We start from the raw sequence: 26203 nt of genomic DNA on the forward strand, positions 1-26203 counted from the left end.
CCTGAGGTCAGGAGTTAGAGACCAGCCTGACCAACATGGAGAAATCTCGTCTCTACTGAAAAATACAAAATTAGCCAGATGTGGTGGTGCATGCCTGTAGCCCCAGCTACTTGGGAGGCTGAGGCAGGAGAATGCTTGAACCGGGAAGATGCAGGTTGCAGTGAGCCAAGATCACGCCATTGCACTCCAGTCTGGGCAACAAGAGCAAAACTCCATCTCAAAATTATTTGATGATCTCTCAATTATTAAATAATCATCATATGTCAGTAATTTTTTGTACATTATTCCAAATCCTTAGAATAATCCTGCAAAGGTGGTGTTATCATTTTCATTTTATGGTGCAAAAACTAAGGCTCAGAAAAAGTCTTTTCAAAATCAGGAGGTGAATTCAGGTCTGTTTGATTGTAAAACTCCAAATCTTTTTGCTGTGCTGCAAATCTTATACATAGCAGTTGGTAACAGGAATGAATCTGTAAAGTGAATAAATACATGAACACATGAACTTTATTTCAAGTCTAAAGTAGGTTTCCAGGGAAAAGGACTCTTTTTGTCCCTAAACATTCTCAAAAATTCTGAGACTCTCATCCACATAATATCCCCCACCCTCTGCCATTGTGTTACTGCCTCAACTTCAACAGTGTAGATTTATTAAAAACGAGACTGAGGTGTGTAACAGGAAGGGTTACTTGACTTTAAGATGCTAGTCTCATCAAAGGAAGGTATATAACTCAGTGAGCAGCTGGGAACTTGGGAACCCTGGTGACCAAGGAGGATTTGGTGTGTCATACAGTCTTCCTTGGTGTGCTGATGTCCTGGGGTTCCTGACTGATTCGAGGACACTAGTGGAAATGGTGAAAGGAGAGAGAGTGTTTGGGCCTCACATGTGGAGGGTCTTCCTTCGTCAGCCTGCTGTCTGTGGTGGCACAGTCTGTTTCCAGAAATGCACCATTGATTTGAACACCAAAATGGCTAGGAATATTAAATCCAAACCATCAGAACTGCTGGCTTTAACTCTAGCAAAGAAAGATAAACAAAATCTTTCTAAACTTAGAAATGGTTCAGGATTATTTTTCTTTTGTTTCCAGCTAATCAAAGATCAGCTTTCAACACCAGAATGTTTTATTAAAATTTTTCTAATTAGCCTCGTCATTCTGTTAATCAAGTGTATTATAAGCATGGCATCTAGCCTCGTCACTCTGTTAATCAAGTGTGTTATAAGCATGGCATCTTTATCTCTGTTTTGCTAATCGACATCTTTCTAACCATGTTAACATTTCAGTGACTTTTGAACAGCTCTCCCTCCATGAAATAGGGCATGTCCTATACTTCTTTGAAGGCTGGCTGCCTTTCTCAGGGACATTTTTTTCATACTGATTTGTGTGCTTATAAAATATGCAGTGAGGACAGATGGACAGAAAGCTGGAGTGGAGAAGAAGGAAATAATTATCTGCCTAGTGCAAAGTGTGTACTTGCAAATTTCTAGGTATGCCACGGACTAGGAAAGGTCAAGAAATAATGGCATGAGCTACTTAAGCTAACATAGCAGATAAGCTTAAGAGTTTCCACATTTATTTGTTAATGAAAAATGGTGTCTGGCAATGAACTTCAGAAAAGTGGATAGGTTCTGATTTTAAGAAGGCTGAGTAAAGACTTTCCTACTCCCTTTCTTTTAGATATTAGCTTAAATAACAAGGAGGAAGAGAAACAGAAGCTTTACTCCATCTTTAATGAAACTGGGTGGCATGCATAAGCCTTAGTTGCAATGCATGAAGACTGGAGAAGGCCAGACATGGTGGCTTATGACTGTAATCTCAGCACTTTGGGAGGCCGAGGCGGGCGGGTCACCTGAGATCAGGAGTTCGAGACCAGCCTGGCCAACATGTTGAAACCCCATCTCTACTAAACATACAAAAATTAGCTGGACATGATGGCAGGTGCCTATAATCCCAGCTGCTTGGGAGGCTGAGGCGGGAGAATCACTTGAACCTGGGAGGCAGAGGTTTCAGTGAGCGGAGACCATGCCACTGCACTCCAGCCTGGTGACGAAGCCAGACTCCGTCTCCCCCCCGCCGACCAAAAAGGCTGAAGGTGGATGAATGAGTGACAACAGACTTAGCAGAGTGGAGTACGGTGAAGGCTTCAGGGAGGATGTAATGAGAAGCAAGGCAACTGGCACCTTCAGGACTTTGGGAAGCCTTGAGAATCAGAGGTGCTGGGTAATACAGAAGACAGGTGAGGAGTAGGCTCGCAGTGGGGGCACTGGTTGAAAGTCTCTATGAAAAGCAGTTCGACTTCAGGTCCTCAAAGAGGGAAGCTTATTTTTTGGAGAAATGGAACCTGAGAAGCTCTGGGCTCAAGGATATCAGGTACACTGGAGAGTCGGATGAGGCAAAAGGTGGCAAACATGAAGCTATCTCTGTTAGGATATTAGAGAGTCCTTCCTTGTAGGATCTGAGCTGTCCTACATGTTCTGATAGTTGGAGGCCCCTGAAAGCCTCCATTCGTGCAGATACAGCTTCCCAGCTTTTTTGGTGTCTCATTCTTACATATGATGATAGCCAATGATCATCAGATATTTCAGGGCAATCCAATGTGAAATGCAAACCAAAAGAAGACTGGAATCAGGGGAGAAAAACGTCCATTCAGGTAGCAGGACAAAGTGTAAAACAAATTCTAACTTAATGTCCTTTTAGGGACATGGGAAGAGATGCGGCCATGAAACATAAACATGGTGCTATGATAATAGGGACTCTCAGAGAACAGGAAAAAGTTCATGAAAAGTACATGCTAAACGCTGATGTTACAAAGTCAAACTATGGGAAAATAAAGTTGAAGAATTCTCTCATAAAGTAGAACAAAGAGAGATAGAGGGAATTGAGAGCCAAAAACACAAGGACATTAGAGAATTAATTCAATATCTACCTTCTGATGAATAGGGAAAAATTAGAAAAGGGGAAAAGAAAAAATTGTGGAGAAGAAAGTATCGAAGAAATAATATTTTTAAATTTCCCAGAATTAGAGGCTTAAGTTTCCAGATTGAAAGGGCCCATTGAGAGCTAAACCAATGAAGGAGAAGAAGACACTCAATGAACAATCAATGTGAAATTTCAGAACACCAGGATAAAAAGATCCCAAAACTTTCTGGAATGCTGGGGGATAGAGTGTGCTAACAGGTCACACGTAAAGGGTTAGGAATAAGCAGTATAGCTGATTTCTCAATGGCAACACTAAGCGAAAAGACAATGGAGAAACGTCTCCAACATAGTAAAGGGAAATGACTTTCAACCTAGAATCTGTATCTAACAAAACTATTAATTAAGCATTAGAGTTGAATAAACATATGTTCAGACATGCAACATCTCAAGAAAAAAAAAAAAGACCTGGCTGGGCGTGGTGGCTCACATCTGTAATCCTAGCACTTTGGGAGGCCGAGGCGGGTGGATCACCTGAGGTCAGGAGTTCAAGACCAGCCTAGCCATCATGGTGAAACACCATCTTTTAAAAAAAATGATAATAGATCACGAAGGTGGTTTTCCCAAGGCAAGGCTTATCCATTGTACTCCGGATGTGCTGACCCCTGCGATTTCCCCAAATGTGGGAAACTCGACTGCATAATTTGTGGTAGTGGGGGACTCCGTTCGCGCTCTCTATAAGAAAAATTTTAAAAAAGAGCGCCTGGCGCGGTGGCTCACGCCTGTAATCCCAGCACTTTGGGAGGCCGAGGCGGGTGGATCACGAGGTCAAGAGATCAAGACCATCTTGGTCAACACGGTGAAACCCCATCTCTATTAAAAATACAAAAAATTAGCTGGGCATGGTGGCGCGTGCCTGTAATCCCAGCTACTCGGGAGGCTGAGGCGGGAGAATTGCCTGAACCCAGGAGGCGGAGGTTGCGGTGAGCCGAGATCGCGCCATTGCACTCCAGCCTGGGTAACAAGAGCGAAACTCCATCTCAAAAAAAAAAAAAAAAAAAAGAAAAATTTAAAAAAAGAAAAAAATAATAATTTAATAAAAAAAAAAAGAGAGAGACTTTCCTGTATCCTTTCTCAGTGCATTCTCATGTCATACTGGAGGATGTGAAATGAAGAAGAAAACCAAGACAAAGGAAGACATGGCAGCCAGTAAGAGGAACTGCAACACAACAGATTCTAGGATGATGGCAAGCGTCGGGTCTTGAGCGTAAACACTTGACATTGGAACAATAGGAGACTATGCTCTGGGAGAGAGAGATCTCCAGGGAAATGAAACTGATTATTTCTCTGGCTCAACTATAGGGAAATTGTATTGAGGGACTGTGGAAGGGACTGAAAAGATTTAGGGATAGCATTTAGCTAAGCAATGCTATCCCAAAATTAGGGTAAGCAAAAAATCAGCGTAAGAAAACAAATGTAATTAAGTTCACTCCTTAGGCCAGCAGAAAATAATATTTGTATAGTTATAATAATGTAAGCAGTGAATGTTGATGAATCAAAATGGTTAGGAAGGTTGGAGACAAGTGAGGATGCTGTGATAGAGGAGCTAAAACCTTATCTGTCCTAAGAAGTCCATGGGTTATGCTTAAAATTAAATAAAATAGCAACTTAACCATGTTGTTTAAAAATATAGAAGAACAGGTCAGAAAAAACACTAAAATTCATTGCCTACAAGAAGCAGGATAGTAAGATGAGAAAGGTGGAAGAAGAATGATTTTTTTTTTTTGTTTTAACCTTTGCATAATTTGACTTTTAAAGCTGTGCGAACATCACTTTGTTTAAAAAGTAAATTGATTTCCACTGTCTTGGTCCTTTGTCCTTCCCTTTTATCAGAGTTCTGCTTTGGGTATCTGCTGTAGAATGCAGCACCAGGCCTTCTTAAATTCTAATTTATTATCAGTGGCATTTCTGCTCTCCTTTACCAAGATTTGGCTTTTGAAAAGTGAACTTTCAGGAAGACTTATTGAGTTATTTTTCCCTCCACCCCAGTTCTCCAGCCAAGCACTCTGATGTAAGGGTTGGAAATGGTCTGGACTGTTTCCAATAATATAATTTTGTGGAGAAAGTCTCAGAGCTACAGTCTTCTCCCTAAGGATAATTACAAGTAGAAGGTAAATATGTGTCTTTCTGAGCCATTCAATAAGTTGAAGTGTTATGCAAATCTACATTTTAGATGTTATTTCCATAAGTCAATTGTGTTTCTTTACTTCTAACTGCATTACTCCACAAAGGATTTTAGGCAGAATAAAAACACATACAACAAAATGAAACAAATTAAAAATAAGCAAGGAACACAACAAAGGGAAAATAAAGATGTGAAACTAAGAGAAACTAAGGAGGTTTGTACATATAAAATACATGCAAAGAATTCCTATATATTTGATAAAATAAGCCACAAATTTGGTTTTACTCTTGTTAGTCAACATGAGGCGAGAAGCCTGATCAGACATGTGATTCCTAAGGCCTGTACAATAAAAATAAGCCAGCCCCTATTCGTGTAATGAAGAGAGGACACTGTGTAATGGGAACAATGCACTCAACAGGACCTTTATAGTCAATGCAACGATCATTTCTCCAGACTATTCCTAGACATGGCTGAGAAAGGAAAATACAATTTTAAGACCCCAATGAACTGAACAGACCCCATCTTGGCCAAGGGGACCCCAGAGAAACCTTGGAAGCTGAGTTCCCAGCCATAATGTAATGGGAGGTGAGACATGGCTCATTATACCCCTCCCTCCATAGCCACCATTAGGCTTTCTTCCCTAAGGGCTAACAGATCATTAGGCATTAGATTCTGATAAGGAGCAAGCAAGCTGGATCCCTTGCATGTGCAGTTCACAGTAAGGTCATGCTCCTATGCGGATCTAATGCTGATCTGGCAGGAAGTGGAGCTCTGGCAGTAACGCTTGCTCCCCCACTGCTCACCTCCTGCTGTGTGGCCCCGTTCCTAACGGCTCGAGGGCTGGGAACCTCTGCTCTAACTTGATCAAGACTTCTTTGGTTTACAGGTGGCTGTCTCAAGTCCTGCTCCTCTTTAAATTATTTTGAATATCATAAAGTGAAATTAACTTCATTTAACTCTCCTGTTTCCCCTATCATTTGCATTTGAATTGACCCTTGTGAGACGTCCTACTCAGGCCAAAATCCTATGTGTGATTTTGCAGGCCCTACTGTAAGCAAAGACAAGGTTTAGCTTTGCAGACCTTGTGGAGAGAAGGTCCCCTCCCCACAGCAGACTTGTTGCTCAGCCAATGCATTGCACTTTTCTGGAAGGAGCTGTAGCCAAGGACTCAGACCCTCACCCTTCCCCGGGCTAGCCATGCTCACAGACACATCTGTGTTCCTAGCCCAGAAGCCTGCCTTCACAGGTGTCCATATTGGTGGCCGTGGATAAGGCCCTTTTCTCTAGTTTGACTCAATATTGATACAACAGCTAGAAAGAAATTATTTTAGGCAGATAGTGAGGGTGACGAGATCCTAAGCAAAGCTTCCCTTTTAACAAAAAGCAGCTCCCCCAAAATTTCTTTTCCAACAAAGAGCCGCCTGAAAAATCAAGCTGCAGATATAGATAAGCAAGCTGGAAGCTTGCACGTGGAAATGCCACAGCTGTGCCAATAGAAGAGGCAGGTATGCTCAACATGGAGGCTCCATCTTCCCTTTTCTTTATCACCGTGTGTACAGTAAAGAACCAGGCAACATGGCCTCAGCCAGGTAGAGAAACCATTTGCTTAATAAAAAATTAGGGTGGTGCAGCCAGCTTCTTCTTTCGGTATGTAGATGACACACCTGGTCCAACCAATCTTCTATGCCCTGTGAGTCAGACACTGCCCCTCAAGCTCATCTATCCGACCTTCTGCATTTCACCGTGGAAGTGGCAACTCATTTTCTCCAGGACCCCTTTGTATGCAGAGAGCTCTTCTCTTTCTTTCGCCTATTAAACTTCCATCCTTAACTTCGCTCTGGTGTGTCTGTGTCCTAGTTTTCTGTGGCATGGGACAGCAAACCTGTGTATTACCCCAGACAATGATGCTGCTTCAATATCTTCCTATTCTTCGAATCCACCTATGATCTGGACCTTTCTCCTGTTGGGGCTCAGAAATTGTTACTCCAAACACAGCATTTTGACATACTGAGCTGAAGAAGCCCCAAGGTCTCAGTGATCTTCCCCTCTCCACTGTCTCTCCCATGGAAGTTGAAGTTCCTTTACTTGCCTAAAATTCAGACCCACCAAGGAGAATAACTGTTTTTTCTTCCCCTCCCTTTTATTATCTATTGCAGAAAAGAAAACCCAGAATGTACCCGTACCTGAACATACCCTTTTACAGGTGTAATGACTGTCTGCAAGGCTCATTTAAGTTCCAAGGAGAACTATGTACGAGGTAATATCTGTTCCCAGATCCATTCACTCTCGCTGGTAATCCCCGCAACAGAATTCCTGTTCTTTCCCCTCCTGTAACCTGTTTCACCAGGATCCAAGCCCCCATTCTTTCTGTACCTTCAAGATGGTATTGAAGACTAAACTCTGACCTTTTTTTATCTCTTGCCCAAATTCCTATCTGAGGGACCTGGGGAGGCCCATCCTACAGATTGTAAAATCTCATCAGATGGATTTTGTTTAACCTTATATAATGTGGCTTACTTTCCAACCTGGCATAACATTACATGGCAGATGAAGGAAATCAAAATATATTACCCCAAAATATGTTTGTTTGCCATATTTTGAAATGGCTTCACAAAGCCTTCTTTTATGGGAGAAAATTTGCATCTGTAAAGAATCTCTATTAACATAACTAGATCTTTCCCCTTCTATATCCTCCCAATCCTGAAGAGATTGATTGAAAATCTAGCACCTTTTAAAGATCTGAATAGGAAACATTTGCCATCTATTGTCTCTAAGGGCAGCCACCTAAGAGACTTCGTGGGAACCTTGGACTCGGCCGGGTGCAATGGCTGGTGCCTGTAAACCCAGCACTTTGGGAGGCCGGGGCCAGTGGATCACCTGAGATCAGGAGTTTGAGACCAGCCTGACCAACATGGTGAAACCCTTTCTCTATTAAAAATACAAAAATTTGCTGGGTGTGGTGGCTCGCACCTGTAATACCAGCTGCTGGGAGGCTGAGGCAGGAGAATCGCTTAAACCCAGGTGGCAGAAATGGCAGTGAGCCGAGACTGTGCCATTGCACTCCGGTCTGGGCAACAAGAGCAAAACTCCGTCTCAAAAAGCAAAAACAAAAACCAAAACCTTGGTTTCTACAGCCCTTTATCCTAACCCAGCCACTCTTTCCCATTGATTCCAGGTTTTTAGGTAACTTGACTCCTTCAACCTATCAGAAAATCTTTGAATCCACCTATGATCTGTAAGCCCTTCATCACCCCACTGGGAGCTGTCCCGCCTTTTCAGATGGAAACAATGTGTATTGCACATTATGATTGATGTCTCATGTCTCCCTAAAATATATAAAACCAAGCTGTAACCCAATCACCTGGGACACAGGTTCTCAGGATCTCTAGAAACCATGCCTTTGGCCATGGTCATGCATATTTTGCTCAGAACTAATCTTTTCAAATGTTTTGCAGAGTTTGGCTTTTTTTTTTTTTTTTTAATCAATAGTATATAAGCTTCTATACCTCACTGGGAGCTTGGGTCTTCATTCTGAAGGCTCTTGTATATACAAATTAAATAAATTTATATGCCTTTTCGTCTATTAATCAATCTGTCTCATGTCAGTAATTTTTTCGGTGAACGTTTAGGGAGTCAAGGGCCTTGGCCCCCACGCTCTTCTCTCTCCCCAAACCCCACAGGCAGTCGTGAACAGGCACAAGCCTTCTATTCTTGACTTCTGAGCAGTGTGGTGACTCACCCCATTTGCTCCATGCTGTCAACTGAAGAATGAGAAGTCCCTACACGTGGAAAGGAGAGCTATATTACTCATAAAGGTTTGCAGCCAGCAGAATGGCCATTCTGACAGGCTGGGAAACATAGCCTCTGGCCAGAAGCCAGACACAGACATTTTGAGGGAGAGGCAAAGGGAACAGGAGAATTCATGCCGAGCAGGGTGGTCAAATAGACGTATTCAATGAGCTACAGGAGGAGTCATGAATATGTATGAAAGGAAAAATGTGTGCATGCGCAGTGGAGCTTCAAGCCTCTCCGTGGGACTCATGTTCAAACACTATCGGCATCAGTAGGATCTGAGGGTGGAGTTTTCAGCCCTCTGATGTCAAAAGGTGTGACAGAGGCCATAAACACCCTCACTGTGCATTTCCATAGACTGGCCAGAACCACTGGTCAGTGGTCTCTTATCAGGGAATAAAGGAGGGGCAGTGTCAGGCTGTTGGTGGATATCAGTGGTGGGGTCTTTTGAAAGGGCTGGTTTCTGTTAAGCTCTTACAGAGGGAAGCCCATTGGCAGTTAGTGAGGGAGGGAGGGTACATAATGAGGTGTGTCTGCCCTTCCATCCCATCATTGCTGGGAACTCAGGCTCAAGGTTTCTCTGGGGTCTCCTTGGCCAAGAGGATGTCTGTTTGGCCAGTTAGGGGGCTTAGGATTTCATTTTTATTTTTCAGTGTTGTTCCATGATGAAAATGGAACCCTAGGGGCACTTCTCTCTGCCTCTTGCTTGCACCATTACAATAAGCGGATAAAGGCTTGATGGTTACTTTCAGTGTGGGTTGTTGTTGTAATTGACACCTGACTGCTCAACATATCACATAGTCATTAAAAAAATTCTAAGTATGTTTTTAGATGTCAAGGACCCAGATTATGGGTTTAGTTTGATATAAGGATTTTCTCAATGAACAGAAAAAGAGGAATGGGGACTCCTATTATACAAAGATTATATCCTCTTCTTGGATTGAGATGGCTAAATAACTCGGTAGAATAGTTACAAACCTGAGAACTTAGAGAAAAGGTCTGTGCCTGAAACTCTTTGACTCTGAAAAAAACACAGTGGGAGGATGAAAATAATCAGAAACTCAGCAAAGTGAATGCAGCTTAAAAAAACAAGAACAAATAATTGTCTTTTAGTCAAAAGACTTTCCATAAACCATCAGGACAGAGAGAAAGTGAAGGTGATAGAAGTGAAGAGAGAAAGAGAAGGACAGAGAGAAAGGGAAGCTGAGAAGGCTGAGGGCAGACGTTTTTCCTCAGGAGAAGGGTCAAGATTTTAGCTATTGGAAGGGAAAAAGAGATGTTGCAGATTCAGTTATTACAAGCTCAGGGCAGTGGCAGGCACAGGGATCTGTGGCAAATTGAAATGACTTCCTCAACCTGGAAAGAAATTGAAGCACCTTCTTAACACTGTAGCTGGGAGACAGTGATGAGCTCAGAGTCTCTCTTTGAAGACTGTTGCAGCCACTCAGGGAGAGCTACACCAAGAGTTAAGAGAAAGGGGAGATGGTCACTTTTTTCTTAAAACAGGGCTTTGAGATTCATTTTAAGTACTGTATAAGACAGAGAGGGACTTTAATAGGCCCCCAAAGATGAAAGCTATCCACATCCTAATTCCCAGGACCTGTGACTATGTTATGTTACATGACAGAGAGGAATTAAGGTTGCTAATCTGTTGACCGTAAAATAGGAAGACTATCCTAGATTATCTGAGTGGGCCCAGTGTAAGCACAACAGCTCTTAAAAGTCAAAGAAGAGGGCAGAAGAGAGAATCAGAGGGGGCTAAGAGGACAGATGTGGAGCCAGAGTGATGTGGCATTGCTGGCTTTGCAGATGGAGAAGGAGCTGAGAGCCCAGGGCTGTGGCAGCCTCTAGATGCTAGAAAGGGCGAGGAAGTGGATTCTCCCCTAAGCCTTTCCGAAAGGACGCACAGACCTGCCTACACCTTGAACTTAGCAAGGAGGGATTCTTGTTGGACTTCTACAGAATTCTAAGGAAACAAATTTGTGTGTTTTAAGCCACTAAGTTTGAGATAATTTGTGGAGGCATGAATAGGAGACTACTAAGAGATTAAAGGGTTATACGTATGTATTGCTGACCCCACTCTCCACCCTGGAAGAGGTTTGTCCCACAAACTAACAGCTAAAATGTTTGCATTATAATTGTTATTGCCATCAATAAGGTGTGGTGGCTCATGCCTATAATTTTAGCACTTTGAGAGGCCAAGGCAGATTGCTTGAGTCTAGGAGTTTGAGACCAGCCTGGACAACATAGTAAGACCCTGTCTCTAAAAAAATTCTTTTTTTAAATTAATTAGCTGGATATGATGGCACATGCCTGTAGTCCTAGCTACTCATGAGGCTGAGGCAGGAAGATCGCTTGAGCCAGGGAGTTCAAAGCTACAGTGAGCTATGATTGCACCGCTGCCCTCAGTCTGAGTGACAGAGCAAAACCTTGTGTCAATTTAAAAAAAAAAAAAGTGAACTCTAGGTTCTCTGCATTGATTGATAATTTCTTTGTGATCTATCATTCCCTCAATTCATTTTCTTTCAGAAAGGCTTAAAAAATATGTATGAAGGGCTGAATTTCATCATTAAACAAGCAATATTCAATGAGGCTTATAAAGCTAGGATTGAAAAACAACTAGAGTCCTAGAGTTATTATCTAATCTTCGATAAAAATCAGTTCTTGTTTTAGTTGTACCTTACTTCAGGCAAGTCATTATGTATTTCATAAAATCTAAGGTTTTGAAGTTCATGATTTCTTGATCCTTACAGATGTCAATGATTTTTTTTTTCACATTTCTTACTACATCACGACTCGACTGCCACCTGGTGGACAGTCGTTGTATGACAGCATTGACTGCATCCTGCTTTCAGAGCGATTAAAATGAGGGAAAAAATTACCGTAAATTTACCACAGTACACCTTTAAATAATGATCCTGATCCTAAACTATAATTTGACTTCCTGAGTACTAGTTGGCACACAGCGTTGATGGCATATCACTGTTGTGCAAAGCAAGTGACCAGTGTGCAGCTGCTGATAGAAAAGGCTCTTATGTCAGAACTTAAATTTAGTCCAGTTATTTTTTCCTTCTTTCTTTTGGAAAATGTAGACAATAGGGAATTATTTACAGTTAGCATCTTCTCATTCAAATAAAAAATTTAATAGAAGGTTTCAGAAAATAGCCTTCCTGGTTGTTTTTTGTTTTTTGCCTCAGTCTTTCAGCTTAGAAAATGCCAAGATTGAGTCCTCCATTTCTATATTGAGCCTGAACTTTGAAAGCGCTCGAGAGGCCTGAGTGCTTTACTATCATTTACTAACTGTACAAGTCTTTATAACCGCTTGGGTCCTAGCTTCCTTGCTCATCAAATCAATGCCGCCAAGTCCTACACACTCTGAGGGACTCCTGGGGAAATCCGATGAGGCCGTGTGTGGAAGCATGTCAGTAATATATTTTTTTGACCTCTGAACTTTTTATTGGCCTCCTGCTCCCCAAAGGGTCCCCTGCTTCTGCTGGCTTAATGTCTCAGAACTTTGATGTCATTGGTATCACACATCACTTTGCCATCCACTATCCAGAGGGTGATGGTCTTTTGGATGGTTTGCATGGAGTTGCTGCTGTCCAGGGCATCACTAAGACTGAAGTCCTCCCCATCTTCCAGCAGGCAGCGGTAGGTGGCGATCTCAGCCTCCAGCTTGACCTTGATGTTCAGCAGAGCCTCGTACTCCTGGGCCTGGTGCTGTCCCTCTGCTCAGGTCTGTGCCAGCTCTGACTCCAGGTGCACAAGGATCCCATTGAGCTGCTCCATCTGCAGGGCGTAGCGGGCCTCCACCTCCCTCAGGCGGTTCTCCAAGCTGATCTTCGTATTTCTCATGGAGTCCAGGTCAATCTCCAAGGACTGGACTGTACGTCTCAGCTTTGTGAGCGTCATCTCAGCAGCTTCAACCTCAGTGGACTGTGTGGTGACCACTATGGTGCTCTCCTCAATCAGCTGAGTCCAGTACTTTTCCAGCTCCTCTCGGTTCTTCCGAGCCAGCTCGTCATATTGAGCCCGGATTTCTGCCATGATCTTGGCAAGGTCCTGAGATTTGGGGGCACCTACCTTCACGGTCAACCCAGAGCTGGCAATCTGGGCTTGTAGGCCTTTTACTTCCTCTTCATGGTTCTTCTTCATGAAGAGCAGCTCCTCCTTGAACGCCTCGATCTCTGTCTCCAGCTGCAGCCGAGTGACATTGGTGTCATCGACGACCTTGCAGAGCCCATGGATGTCGCTCTCCACAGACTGGCTCATGGCCAGCTCTGTCTCATACTTGACTCTACAGTCATCAGCAGCAAGACGGGCATTGTCAATCTGTAGAATGATGCGGGCATTGTCCACAGTATTTGTGAAGATCTGAGCCCTCAGGTCCTCGATGGTCTTGAAGTAATGGCCCCAGTGTCTGACCTGGGGTCCCTTCTTCTCCAGGTGCTCCCGGATTTTGCTCTCCAGCTTCCGGTTCTCGGTCTCCAGGCTCCTCACTCTGTCCAGGTAGGAGGCCAGGCGGTCGTTCAGGCTTTGCGTGGTCTCCTTCTGGTTCTGGATGCCTCCCATTCCTGCCAGACCCCTGGCCATCCCCGCAGCCAGGCCCCCGACCCCCATGCCGCTCTGGAAGCTGGTGCAGTGCGACATGGAGATGCGGGAATTAGAGCCCCCGGTGCCTGCATAGACGCTGGCCATACTGCTGACCGGCCAGGCGCCATAGCTGGGCACCCAGATGGAGCCCATGGACCAGGTAGTTGGTGGAGAAGGTGGAGCGAGTGGTGAAGCTCATGCTGCCTGGGGAGGAGAGCGAGAGGACGGCACTCAGGCTTTGCCGACGACCAGTAATTTTTTTTTTTTTTTTTTTTTCTGAGACAGAGTTTCACTCTTGTTGCCCAGGCTGGAGTGCAATGGCATGAACTCGGTCACTGCAACCTCTGCCTCCCGGGATCAAGCGATTCTCCTGCCTCAGTCTCTCAAGTAGCTGGGATTACAGGCATGTGCCACCATGCCTGGCTAATTTTGTATTTTTAGTAGAGACAGGGTTTCACCATGTTGGCCAGGCTGGTCCTGAACTCCCAGACTCAAGGGATCCACCCGCCTCGACCTCCCAAAGTGCTAGGATTACAGGTGTGAGTCACTGCACCTGGCCATTGGTAACTATACAAATGTATGATGAGAATCACTGAAATAATATTTGGAGAGTGTTTTGCCAAGTGCCTAGTAGTTGAAACAAATTTTTTCAGGTAAAAATTTTTTGAATTAAAATATCTGGGGCCAGGTGCAGTGGCTCACGCTTGTAATCCCAGCACTTTGGGAGGCCGAGGCGGGTGGATCCCTTGAGTCTGGGAGTTCAGGACCAGCCTGGGCAACGTGATGAAACCCCATCTCTACAAAAAATATAACAAAATTAACCTGGCATTGTGACGTGTGCCTGTAGTCCTAGCTACTCCAGAGGCTGAGGTGGGAGGATCACCTGAGCTTGGGGAAGTCTTGACTGCCATAACCCATGACCACACCACTGCACTCCAACCTCGGTGAGAGATTAAGACCCTGTTTCAAAAATAAAATAAAATAAATAAAATATTTGGAAAAAAGTTAAAAATGTTAGTTGTAAATCTATGTAGTGTAAAGAATGTAGTCTATTTTACGGTTTAAATTGATGACAAATTGTTTCCCTAAGGAACTGCCATTAGAGCATTGCCAAGGACTGAGCAGTGAGTGGGCTGAGGAACACAGTTTTCTGTGTAAGCTGCTGAGACTTTAAGCCCTGGGAGTTACGGGCAGGCTTGACTCTCAGGTAAACTTGCATTTACCTGGCAGGTGCGTAGGGACCTCCTGAGCGGGAGCAGGTACCTCTCTCAGAACTTCAGAAAGCCAAACCTCAGAGCCCCCTGTAGTTTCCAAAATGGGCCCTTCTAGAAGCTGTAGGGAAGCTTGTTCCTTGGAGACAGTAAACTTAGATCCACACAAAGCAGGTGAAGACAGAGGCATCCTCAAAGTGTTGTGGGTGGGGGCGGTGTCACTTGGGAATTCCTTCCCCCTTTTCCTCTTGATGGACCTAATTTGAAATAATCCTTCCCAGGTCCTGACTAAATTTCTGCCAAGGATTTTTTTTTTTTTTTGGACAGAGTCTCGTTCCTTCAACTAGACTTTAGTGCAATGTCACGATCTTGGCTCACTGTAACCTCCGCCTCCCAAGTTGAAGAGTCTTCTGCTTCAGCCATCCCAGTAGCTGGGATTACAGTTGTACACCACCACGCCCAGCTAATTTCTGCATTTTTAGTAGAAATGGGGTTTCACCATGTTGGCCAGGCTGGTCTTGAACTCCTGGCCTAAAGTGATCCACCTGCCTTGGCCTCTCAAAGTGCCGGGATTGCAGGCGTGCACCACTGTGCCCAGCTGCCGGAAGGATTATAAACCAGCACGACCCAGGCACCTGGAGATACAGAAAATCTGACCGTCCGGTCCTGTGGCCTGTGAAAAATATGCTCAGGTAAGGATCACAGAGAGTGGTCTTCAGCAGAGATAAAGATTAGAGCTGGATTTTATTATGTTGTAAATGGTTTCATCTATTTATAACTTATGGGGCAAAAACTAAAAACAGCTTAACTATATGATTACTTTAATTGGAGATGGGCATGTGTTTATGCCAATAACTTTTTAAAAGTATATCCTTATAATGAAACTATTATAAAGATGTGCATATGGGTTCATGTTCTGTATATGTCAGCAGACATATGTTGACATATATGCAAAGTTGTTTATTCAAAGTGACTGGCAGTGGATATGACTGGGCGGTTCCTGTGCATAATCTTTGGTCCCTGGAAACCCTGAAGGACTGAGCATGGCCCAGGCAGTGGGTTTCCTCCCCACCAGCTTGGTCACTTGGATTTAACCTGCAACTATCCTCCAGGTAAAGCTTCCCAGGAACTAGAATCTGGGAAAACCTTACTAGGACTTTAGGTGCCTTTAAGCCATTGGCTATGACAGGGAGAAGTTGTTACTGGATGGCTCTTGTGATATAACTGAGGGATTCTTGCTTAGCCGGGCTCTTTTATTTATTTTGAGAAAAGTAGAAATGTCACCTTTTTTATGATTCAGATGCTCCGAAGGCACATCTTTTGCAGTGGAAAGAGAAGAGACTCCTGTTACCTACAAGAGAAGGAATAACCTTGACTGCACTGAACGCACAGTGACTCACTGTGGGTTATTGGGCGTACTGGAATAAATATGCCTTACTAGAGTGAGACTTCAGTGATAGACGGTTGAGCTGAGAATCTGTCATCGTGTCTCATTCCTAGGAGGTGCTCACTGAATGCTTATGAAAATGAAGGGAGGGAGTGTTGAGGGAGGGAGGGAGGAAGGAAAGAGGCAGGGTCCACGCCGTTGGGAAGCAGGCACCAGGCTCAGCTGGAATCATTTAACCCTGCCAAAGATTATCTAGAAGGATCTTTTCAGAAAAAGGACAAAGTATTTTCCAAAGTCACTCATTTCTCAGAATTTGGGGAGCTGCAAACTAAGCACAAGTTATATCCTAGCCTGGCAGCCAATCTGGGCACAATGGAGGAACCAGTGGAATGGGTGGCCCCAGGGCTCTGTTGAGGGAGGTTGTGTTGTATGGGGTGGAGGCTCTTCTCAGGGAAGGTTTGTGGAGGATGCTGAGCCAATGAGAGATGGTGGGAATGCATCATTAATGTCTCTGATGCTGGTCCCTTAGAGAGGAGAGACGAAGGAGAGGAGGAGGGAAGAAAGCAGAAAAGGAAGGAGGGGAGGAGGGTAGGGGGGGGAGGAGGGGAGGAAGGGAGGAGGGGAGGAGGGGAGGAGGGGAGGAGGGGAGGGGGGAGGAGTGGAGGAGGGGAGGAGGAGAGGAGGGGAGGAGGAGAGGAGGGGAGGGGGGAGGAGGGGAGGGGGAGGAAGGGAGGGGGGAGGAGGAGAGGAGGGGAGGGGGAGGAGGGGTGGAGGGGCGGAGGGAGGGGGAGGAGGGGCGGAGGGGCGGAGGCGGGGAGGAGGGGAGGAGGGGAGGAGGGGAGGAGGAGAAGGGACAAGACAGCAGCATGACCAGAACCAGAGGGACGGTCTTCATAAAGGACTCCTGGTGCTCAGGTGGCAAAGTGGGACCCAGAGTCTAGGACAGGGATGTTCTCCTTATTTCTTGTAACTGTCAATATTATTAGCATCAGAAACCAACTCTGGCTAAACCAGAAAGGAACTGACTGAAAAGCACCCGGTTCACAGAAGCACGGGGAAATCTTGCAAAGCAGCAGGAGAAAGGGTCAGGAATTAGTGATCCCAGGCAGCTGAAGGTCCACAGCCAAAATCTTGCTGGTGAGGACATGGCTGTCACGTTCTGTGCAGCATCTGCTGCTCCCGGAAACCAGTTATTGCTGTAGCCACTGCTGTGGACTCTGCTTGTCTTACTGCTTTGGATCAGCAGCCGCCAGTTCAACACTCTGGGGCTAGTGTGTCTGACTGGTTAAGCCCAGATCACATCCTTGTACTCTAGCTGCAAGGGAAGCTGAAGAGGGAGGCTGGAAGGGAGAGGCTGGGGTGGAAAGACTGGACTCTTTGGCTTCCTTAAAAGGAGGTGGAAAGTCAAAAAGGCCCACAAATGTCCACCATTTTCCTGCTCAGAACCATGTGGTTTCCCAAAGGAAACCCACACTGTTTTGTCAATTTGAGATGTTGTTTTGGGAGCACTGGAGGACTGGTAAATTTAAACACCCCACCCCCCACACACAGACACACAGCCTGCTCTGAAAACATTAACATAAAGCTGAAAGATAAATTGGCTATTACGATAAACTTCCTGGAACACGTTATTTTAAGATGAATCAGCCAGCCATCTATTTACTGACCTTTATGCACCAAAGGAGAAGAAAGAGGGTGTTACGATTGTTATTAATGAAGAATAGAATGGTAGTTTGTACTTCTAAAGTTACAAATCTCAGTTTGAATAGAGTTATCCATGACTACCAGTCAGCATTCAAGGTTTTTAGAGATTAGAATCTTATTTTGCAGGAATTACACCAAACCTTGAAAGCCAGATAATCTTGGAAAAGGACTTTTTACAGACAACCTCATAAGGAAAGTTTTATGGTTACTAAATATAAAACAGGATTGCATTTTTGCAAATGTTTTAGCCTACAAATTTAGTGGAAATTTAAAAAATTAGGGCTAGCACTTTCTGCTGACATCAGTAGCTCTTTTCTCTATGGTCTGCAGTTAGGAGGATGTGCCTTTTCAAGCCACAGAATTCCATCTGCTAGAATTGAGTCAGGCAGGCCTTAAGGAAATCTATGACTTGGTAAAATCATAAGAAACTCTGAGGCTGTACTGTTCTCCTCGTATACAATGGCTGTTTATAACCCCCGATCCTGAAGTTATTCATAGAGGCTCATCTTTCTTGGGGGAATTTTTAATTCCCCATTCTCATTTATATACTTTGGGTAGGGGGTGGATCCTAAGTGGCTTAAAGTAATTAGCATGCCCTCCCCGCTTGAGTGAACCAATTAGATCAGGGATGGGCACATGATCATGTCAGTGTGCATGTGTGTGTGTGTGTGTGTGTGTGTGTGTGAGAGAGAGAGAGAGAGAGAGAGAGAGAGAGAGAGAGAAACAGAGACAGAGACTGAAACAGATATAGAGAAAGAAGGAATCCCGGGTCTTGGGCAGGAGCCCGCAGAAGAGACAATCTCTCTCTCTCTCTCTGGAAAGCATAGAGTGAGAGTGAGGTCTCACAGCTGCTGGAGCTGATGGATGAAGCCAACCCTATGGAAAGCAGAAGACAGGGAAATAGAGAAATGAGATCTTTCGTTTGCTAGATCAGGTCTCACCTAACATTGTAACCACTTTTTAGTTTTTTGAGCCAATAAATATACTTTATTATTTATTGATTTTTAAGACAATGTCTTGCTCTGTTGCCCAGGCTGGAGTGCAGTGGCACGAATACAGTTCACTGCAGCCTCAGTTTCCTGGGCTCAAACAATCCTCCCACCTCAGACTACCGAGTAGCTGGGACTACAGGCATGTGCCACTATGCCTAATTTAAAACCATTTTTAGATCTGGCATGGTGGCTCATGCCTGTAATCCCAGCACTTTGGGAGACCGAGGCAGGCAGATCATCTGAGGTCAGGAGTTTGAGATCAGCCTGACCAACATGGTGAAAACCCATCTCTACTAAAAATACAAAAGTAGCCAGGCATGGTGGCACATGCCTGTAATCCCAGCTACTCAGGAGGCTGAGGCAGGAGAATTACTTGAACTTGGGAGGCAGAGGTTGCAGTGAGCCAAGATCATGCCATTGCACTTCAGCCTGGGCAACAAGAGCGAAACTCCATCTCAAAAGAAAAAAAACCACCAAAACCAACCAAACAAAAAAACATTTTTTGTGGAGACAGGGGTCTCACCATGTTGCCCAGGCTGGTCTTGAACTGTTGGACTCAAGTGATCTTCATGCCTTGCCTCCCAAAGTGCTGGGATTACAGGAGTGAGCCACCACACCAGGCTCCTTTGTTATTTATATGAGTTGAGTTCTATCTCTTGTAACTGAAGGATCACTAATTGATAGACTGAAAAAAAAACACTTGCAACTAAATAGTTCTTAGTATCTAAGTATGTAAGTATTAAAATATTCTTTAGTACAAAAAAGTATTCTTTAGTATTTAATTTCCATGGTATACAAAGACTTTTTAAAATTAAGAAAAAGAACAGTAACCTAACAGAAAGCAAAAAACAAAAACACTTGAAATGGCTTCTAAGTATGTAAAAAGTGTTCTCTCTTGTCTGTGATTAAAGAATTGTACATTAAAATGGAAATGGGTTACTATTGTTAATAATTGGAATGGTGAAGATCAAAAAGTGAGAAACCACACAGGTTGGTGAATGGTGGGCAAACACATACTCAGTACTGGCAGATGCTGGGGATTGTGGAATATATTGGAAGGCAATTGGCAATAGCTACCAAGATTTTAGGTAAACATATCCTGTGATCAGGCAATTCCACTACTATAAATTTATCTCACAGGTAAATTCCCACAAGTGCACAAACGTGTGTAAGAGCTCATTACAATATCAAATGAAACAGTAAACTATGGTGAAGGAACCCAGGGAATGTCTATGGCACTCTGACATGCTGATATTTTAAATTAAAGACTCTTCTGAAGGTCAGCAGATGCTGCAAGAGACTCTCTTCTGATATCCCCTTCTCTAGCTAAGACTAGACCCGCCAAAGAGAACCCAACTACATCCTTTCTCCTCCCTGAAATTTCATTGCTTATTACAGAAAAGAAGACGTGAATGCAGCCACATCCGGATGGACTTTTTCACATAAGACATGGATTGATGCATGGAATTTCTCCCAAATAGGATGCTGTGTCAAAGGTGAGCAAGTATACAGTGCTGTCTTTGGGAGGACCCTACAGCATCTCATCATTGTATGCATGGGAACGTTATCTTTCAAAGAAGAATCTAGAATGGTACAAGGAGAATGGCTTAGTCTTTTTAGAGGGCAGCAAGGCCAAGCTGTGGCTCATTGGGTGGGCAGGCTTTTCCTTAAACACTGAGAATCTGGGCCGGGCACGGTGGCTCAAGCCTGTAATCCCAGCACTTTGGGAGGCCGAGGCGGGTGGATCACGAGGTCAAGAGATCGAGACCAACCTGGTAAACATGGTGAAACCCCGTCTCTACTAATACAAAAAAAATTAGCTGGGCATGGTGGCGCGTGCCTGTGATCCCAGCTACTCAGGAGGCTGAGGCAGGAGAATTGCCTGAACTCAGGAGGCGGAGGTTGCGGTAAGCCGAGATCGCGCCATTGCACTCCAGCCTGGGTAACGAGTGAAACTCCGTCTCAAAAAAAAAAAAAAAAAAAAAAAAATACTGAGAATCTGTTCCTGAAGTAGCTGAGAGACCTTTGAGGCAGGGGCTCACCGAGAGTGGGGTGCAAGCAAGTGACCTCGTTGTTGCTGACAGTCTTCTTGGCAGAGGGGCAATACCAGGACATGTAAGTAAGAGGAGAGAGGTTTCATTACAGACATGCATCATGGAGGAGGGGTTACCTGGCCTTGTGGATAGACTCTGTGAGCTGGCATGAGTCCTGGAAGGCTGGTCCTGCAGTCAACACCCGTGTCCAGTGTTCAAGGAAATCCTAGAACAAAGGAATCACAAGACAAGCTCTTACGTGTTTGTTAATACAAACTGCTGTACTGGATGTTCAGGACTCTGTTTTATCCAGAAGATAAACAAGGGAAGCAAATAGTCATGTGGCATCTGAAGTGGGCTTTCTTTCACATACAGATTAATAAATGATGCTCAATCACAACCAGCAATTCATTGAGCAGCAGAAGGTGAATTAGTAACTCACAGTAAGATTACTGTTTGAGAATTTCTCATTTTGTCACATAGGCTTGAAGGGGAACATGTTCCTCTTTATAAAAGCATCATGGCAGGCACCAACAGGCCAGAGACAAAGGATAAATGATGAGGTTCTTTCACAGACAGGACAGCAATGCAAGAGGCAAGTGCGAGAATGTGGCTTGGACTACATGGGTCCCACCTGCCAGGAGCTAATTGGTCCTAGAGCAGGAGCTCCCAGCCTTGATGTACATTAGAGTCATGTGAGATGGGATTATAAGTCCCCATGTGGCAACCCAGGCTGATTAAATCAGACCCTCTGGAGGTAAGGCCTGGCTTCATTATCTTCAGACATCTCCAGGTGATTCCACTGAACATCCTAGGAGAGAACCAATTGCCCTTGGAGTGGAACTTTTTCCACCACTGTAAGGTCTTTAGTCCTCTCATTCTCAGGAAATAGAGGCTTCTGTTGGTTCAATAAGAAGGACTGATGTTGATATAGCAGAACAATTAGCATAGGAGAAACCTGTAATAGGCATATTACAACTGTAAACATACCTTGGTTAACGCATGACATGTTTAACTTGTCCCCAGGATGTGGGTCGAGGGGAGATCATTCTGAGCAGGGCAAGGAACCACGCTGTGTTGGTATCCAGTGTGACCAGGGCCCAGCCCAAACTCTAGTACAGAGTATACGCTCCATAAACATTTGCTGAAGGATTGGATGACTTTTAGGGGAAATTTCCTGTTTCCAACATTAACCTTTTACAGAAGAGATGGCGAACAGGTCAACTGAGCACCAAGGAGGTATTTATAACGTTTTCCATAAATCGATTGTGGGAGATGTAATATATCCAACTAGAACCCATCATCATAGATGTGAAGAGGGGAAATAACAAACACCTAAAAATTTAACATGCTTTAAATTTTTTAAATGAAGTAACATGAGTGAATCTGTCACTTTGGGGAACAACTGACATTTGGAACCTGTCAAATGGAGAACAATTTCACTGAATTTATGAATAAAAAATAAAACGTGGGCAAATGTATCATACAATGGCCTTAACTCCAATTCACAGAGAAGAGATCTCAGTAGGCAGTAAGTGTGCAGCAGTCTATTTCCAGTGTAATAATATGGATCTGATTTGGATTTCAATTCCATAGAGTGTAAAATCCCCAGCAACCGTTTCTGGCTTCTAGGTAGTGACACGGCATCATGCATGTGGATTGCATTCCTGGGCACACAATTGGCATCACATGGCTCTTACTCTAACAGGAAGGGCTTTGCTATCTGAAGATGAAAATGTATACGAAAGACAGAATAAATCTTAGAAGTTTGCTTTAATCAAAGAATAGTTACACAATTCTCTTTGCAATGTGCCTCTTTTCTTTGATGGTTGTATTTCCTGTTTAAATGCACACCTAAAAACATTTCAATCATGCTACAGTTCTTTTTCATATCTTTAGTGTTGTTTTTATTATAAAACCAACACACACATATTGTAAAACTTTCTAGACAATAAAAAATGTAAAAAGTTATTGCTACCAGTTTGATTTTCATTAGTAGTATCTGCTACGAAGGAGTGAAGCGATAACTTTTAAAGCTCTCAGTGGGTATGTAAATATGAGAACAGGTCACAGAAAATACTAAAGAGAAAAAAACAATTAATTTAAGGATTTTTATAATAGCCAGATGTTATAATAGTCCTGCCCTTCATTCTTTTTTTTTTCCCCCAAAAGACCAATTCTCACTCTGTCACCTAGGTTGGAGTGCAGTGGTGTGGTAATAATTCACTGCAGCCTTGAACTCCTGGGCTCAAGTGATCCACCTCAGCCTCCCAAATAGTAGGGACTACAGACATATGCTACCACACCCAGCTACTTTTTTTTAGTTTTTGTAGAGACAGGGTCTCGCTATGTTGTCCAGGCTGGATTTGAACCTTGGCCACAAGTGATCCTCCCACCTCAGCCTCCTTAAGTGCTAGGATTACAGGTGTGAGCCGCTGCACCTGGCCTCATTCTATTTTTATTTAGTTTACAACTCTCATATTTGTAAACATTTTATTCATCAGACAACAAATCATTTAACAGCTATGGATACAATACCACTTAATAGAAATATAAATATCCAATAATATAATTTGCACGAAACATTTAGATATGTATAGTGTAAGTATATTTATCCAACTGGTTATAACCAGTTTGTTCTAACAAAAGAATTTCAAATTTCAACTTTTTGTACCTATAAAGATAAAAAGATATGGTAATGACATCTTAAAAGAGTATTTTCCAAAAATTAGGAGGCTAACATATATATAATATATATATGATTTTTTTTTTCCCTAGATGGAGTCCTGTCCTTTGCCCAGGCTGGAATGCAATGGTGCAATCTCGGTTCACTGCAACCTCCAGCTTCCAGGTTTAAGCAATTCTCTTGCCTCAGCCTCCTGTGTAGCTGGGATTACAGGCAACTGCCACAATGCTCAGCTAATTTATATTTTAGAGAATACTTCAAAGCTACAAACTTTAAAAATCTTTACCATTTAATGGTTAAAAAATCATCCATTACAATTTCCATATATATATCTAAGCTATTAGCATGCCTCTGTAAAGATCAAGAATATTAAAAATATTAACCTTATCACTCAGATTTGCAGTTTGTAGCTTCTTTTGCTGTAGGTGACTCTGGAGTGAATTTCGTCGTCCAGTCAGCAGGGTGATGTAAGAAAAGCGTTGTCACCAACACTTCAGGACACCTACGTTGGTATACCTCTCAGGTAATGAAGAAGGGAGATTAATTACAAGGGTGATGACTTTAACCCCAGCCTGGTTTTCACTAAAGTAATTAAAGGTCATGCCACCATGTCCTTTCCATGAACTATCCAGAAAAATGTAATTTGAATCAGTCTTCACTATTTTTTTCTTTTTTTTTTTTTGAGACAGAGTTTCACTTTGTCACTCAGGCTGGAATGCAGTGGTGCGATATCAGTTCACTGCAACCTTCGTCTCCCAGCTTCAATTGATTCTCCTGCCTCAGCCTCCTGAGTAGCTGGGATTACAGGCCTGCGCCACCACGTCTGGCTAATTTTTGTGTTTTTAGTAGAGACAGGGTTTTGCCATGTGGGCCAGGCCGTTCTCAAACTCCTGACTTCAGGTGATCCACCCGCCTTGGCCTCCCAAAGTGCTAGAATTATTGGCACGAGCCACCTCGCCTGGCACCGTCTTTACTATTTACTCAAGGTCTCCGAATTAGTAAATTGCATGTTAATATGAAGATTTTTTGTCTGGTAAAGAAGCAAATAATTTGTTTTGCCCCCAAATGGTAATTTATTTCCCTATTGAACATTAGCTAGGTTTGCATTCAACCCAGTAATCTTATCTTAATGTTGCCAAGAAATATCCAGTTTCTCAAATGCTCTTGGAGCCAGTTTTCATTTTATTGTTTTCTTAATTAATGAGTTGAATAAAGTCCTTGTCATGTGTTTATGTGTATGAGAGTCATGTCTTGTGACCTTTTGGAAATTACACATGATCATTTTTGAAGGTCATCCACTGAGATGTTGGAGAGGATTAACCTGGCCGAGCCCAAGGAACTGATTTGCCTGCACATCTTTTCTTGACCTCTGAAGCGAAGCCTGGGTGGTGACAGAACTTTCCTGGCTCTCTAGTTCTTTTGCCCTTTCTGCTGATTTTATGTATTAATACTTGTTTTTGTTTCTGGTTTGTACACCTTCAGTAACTTATTCCCTACTGGTAGCAACAAAATAATGATTGGGGACTTGCTTTTATAGTCTATTTGGTTATCTCTGGTGGATGAATAAGGGAGACCTGTTCTTTGTTGGGCGAGACTTGACAGAGAATCTGATTTATGAGTCTTTTTTGTTTCTGTTTTGTTATTTTAATCTGTTTGTTTATATGCAAGCTCAAAGCAATCAAGAATTACATGCTATATTAGTCAGGCTTCTCCAGAGAGAGAACCAATAGGACATGTGCAAGGGCATTTATTAGGAGGAAATGGCTCACACAATCACAGAGGTAGAGAAGTACTACCACGTGCTGACTGCAAGCTGGAGAGCCAGAGAAGTTGGCAGCCTGGCTCAGTCCAAGTCTGAAGCCTTAGAACCAGGGAAGCTGACAGTGCAGCCCCCAGCCAGGACTGAGAATTTTGCGATCTGTTGATTGTCAATCTTGAGTCAGACTGGGTGTGAAGTGGTTATGCTAGAGTCGATTCTGGCATAGATTGTTTGGTTGCTCTTCAGTGGGGAAAGCACTTGCAAGCAATACTCATCGTGCTGTGCCCAAATGGATCACTGGATTTTGTTACTATTACTATGAATAGGAACCAACACTTCATGGATAAGTACCATTACTAAGAAAAGAAACCAAATGGGCAAATGGTTTTAGGTATACCCACCAAGAGTGCTAGAAAATCAATTTAAAGTATATGCCTTACAGACAATGGGTAAGACACTAGTACTATTTTCACATACTATTTATTATTTATTTTTTTTTTATTTTTATTTTTTTTTTTTGAGACGGAGTTTCGCTCTTGTTACCCAGGCTGGAGTGCAATGGCGCGATCTCGGCTCACTGCAACCTCCGCCTCCTGGGTTCAGGCAATTCTCCTGCCTCAGCCTCCTGAGTAGCTGGGATTACAGGCACGCGCCACCATGCCCAGCTAATTTTTTTTTGTATTAGTAGAGACGGGGTTTCACCATGTTGACCAGGATGGTCTCGATCTCTTGACCTCGTGATCCACCCGCCTCGGCCTCCCAAAGTGCTGGGATTACAGGCTTGAGCCACCGCGCCCGGCCACTATTTATTATTTATTAAGACAGAGTCTCACTTTGTCACCCAAGCTGGAATGCAGTGGCATAATCTCGGCTCACTGCAATCTCTGTCTCCCGGGTTCAAGCAATTCTCCAGCTTCAGCCTCCTGAGTAGCTGGGATTACAGGCATGT

At 43.5% G+C, this 26203-nt stretch overlaps 1 non-coding gene and 1 pseudogene across 1 annotated transcript; one reads left to right on the forward strand and one right to left on the reverse strand.

Annotated features, from left to right (window-relative positions):
• Positions 1 to 3488: 3488 nt before the first annotated feature.
• On the forward strand, positions 3489 to 3651 carry LOC135275071 (U1 spliceosomal RNA). Its single transcript, XR_010342784.1, has one exon. It is a non-coding gene; the product is annotated as a U1 spliceosomal RNA (small nuclear RNA).
• Positions 3652 to 12387: 8736 nt separating this feature from the next.
• LOC105723917 (keratin, type I cytoskeletal 18-like) lies at positions 12388 to 13681 on the reverse strand (annotated as a pseudogene).
• Positions 13682 to 26203: the final 12522 nt, after the last annotated feature.

Source organism: Aotus nancymaae, unplaced genomic scaffold, assembly GCF_030222135.1.
Source record: "Aotus nancymaae isolate 86718 unplaced genomic scaffold, 86718_ANA_hifiasm-v0.15.2.pri h1tg000014l, whole genome shotgun sequence".
NCBI lineage: Eukaryota > Metazoa > Chordata > Mammalia > Primates > Aotidae > Aotus > Aotus nancymaae.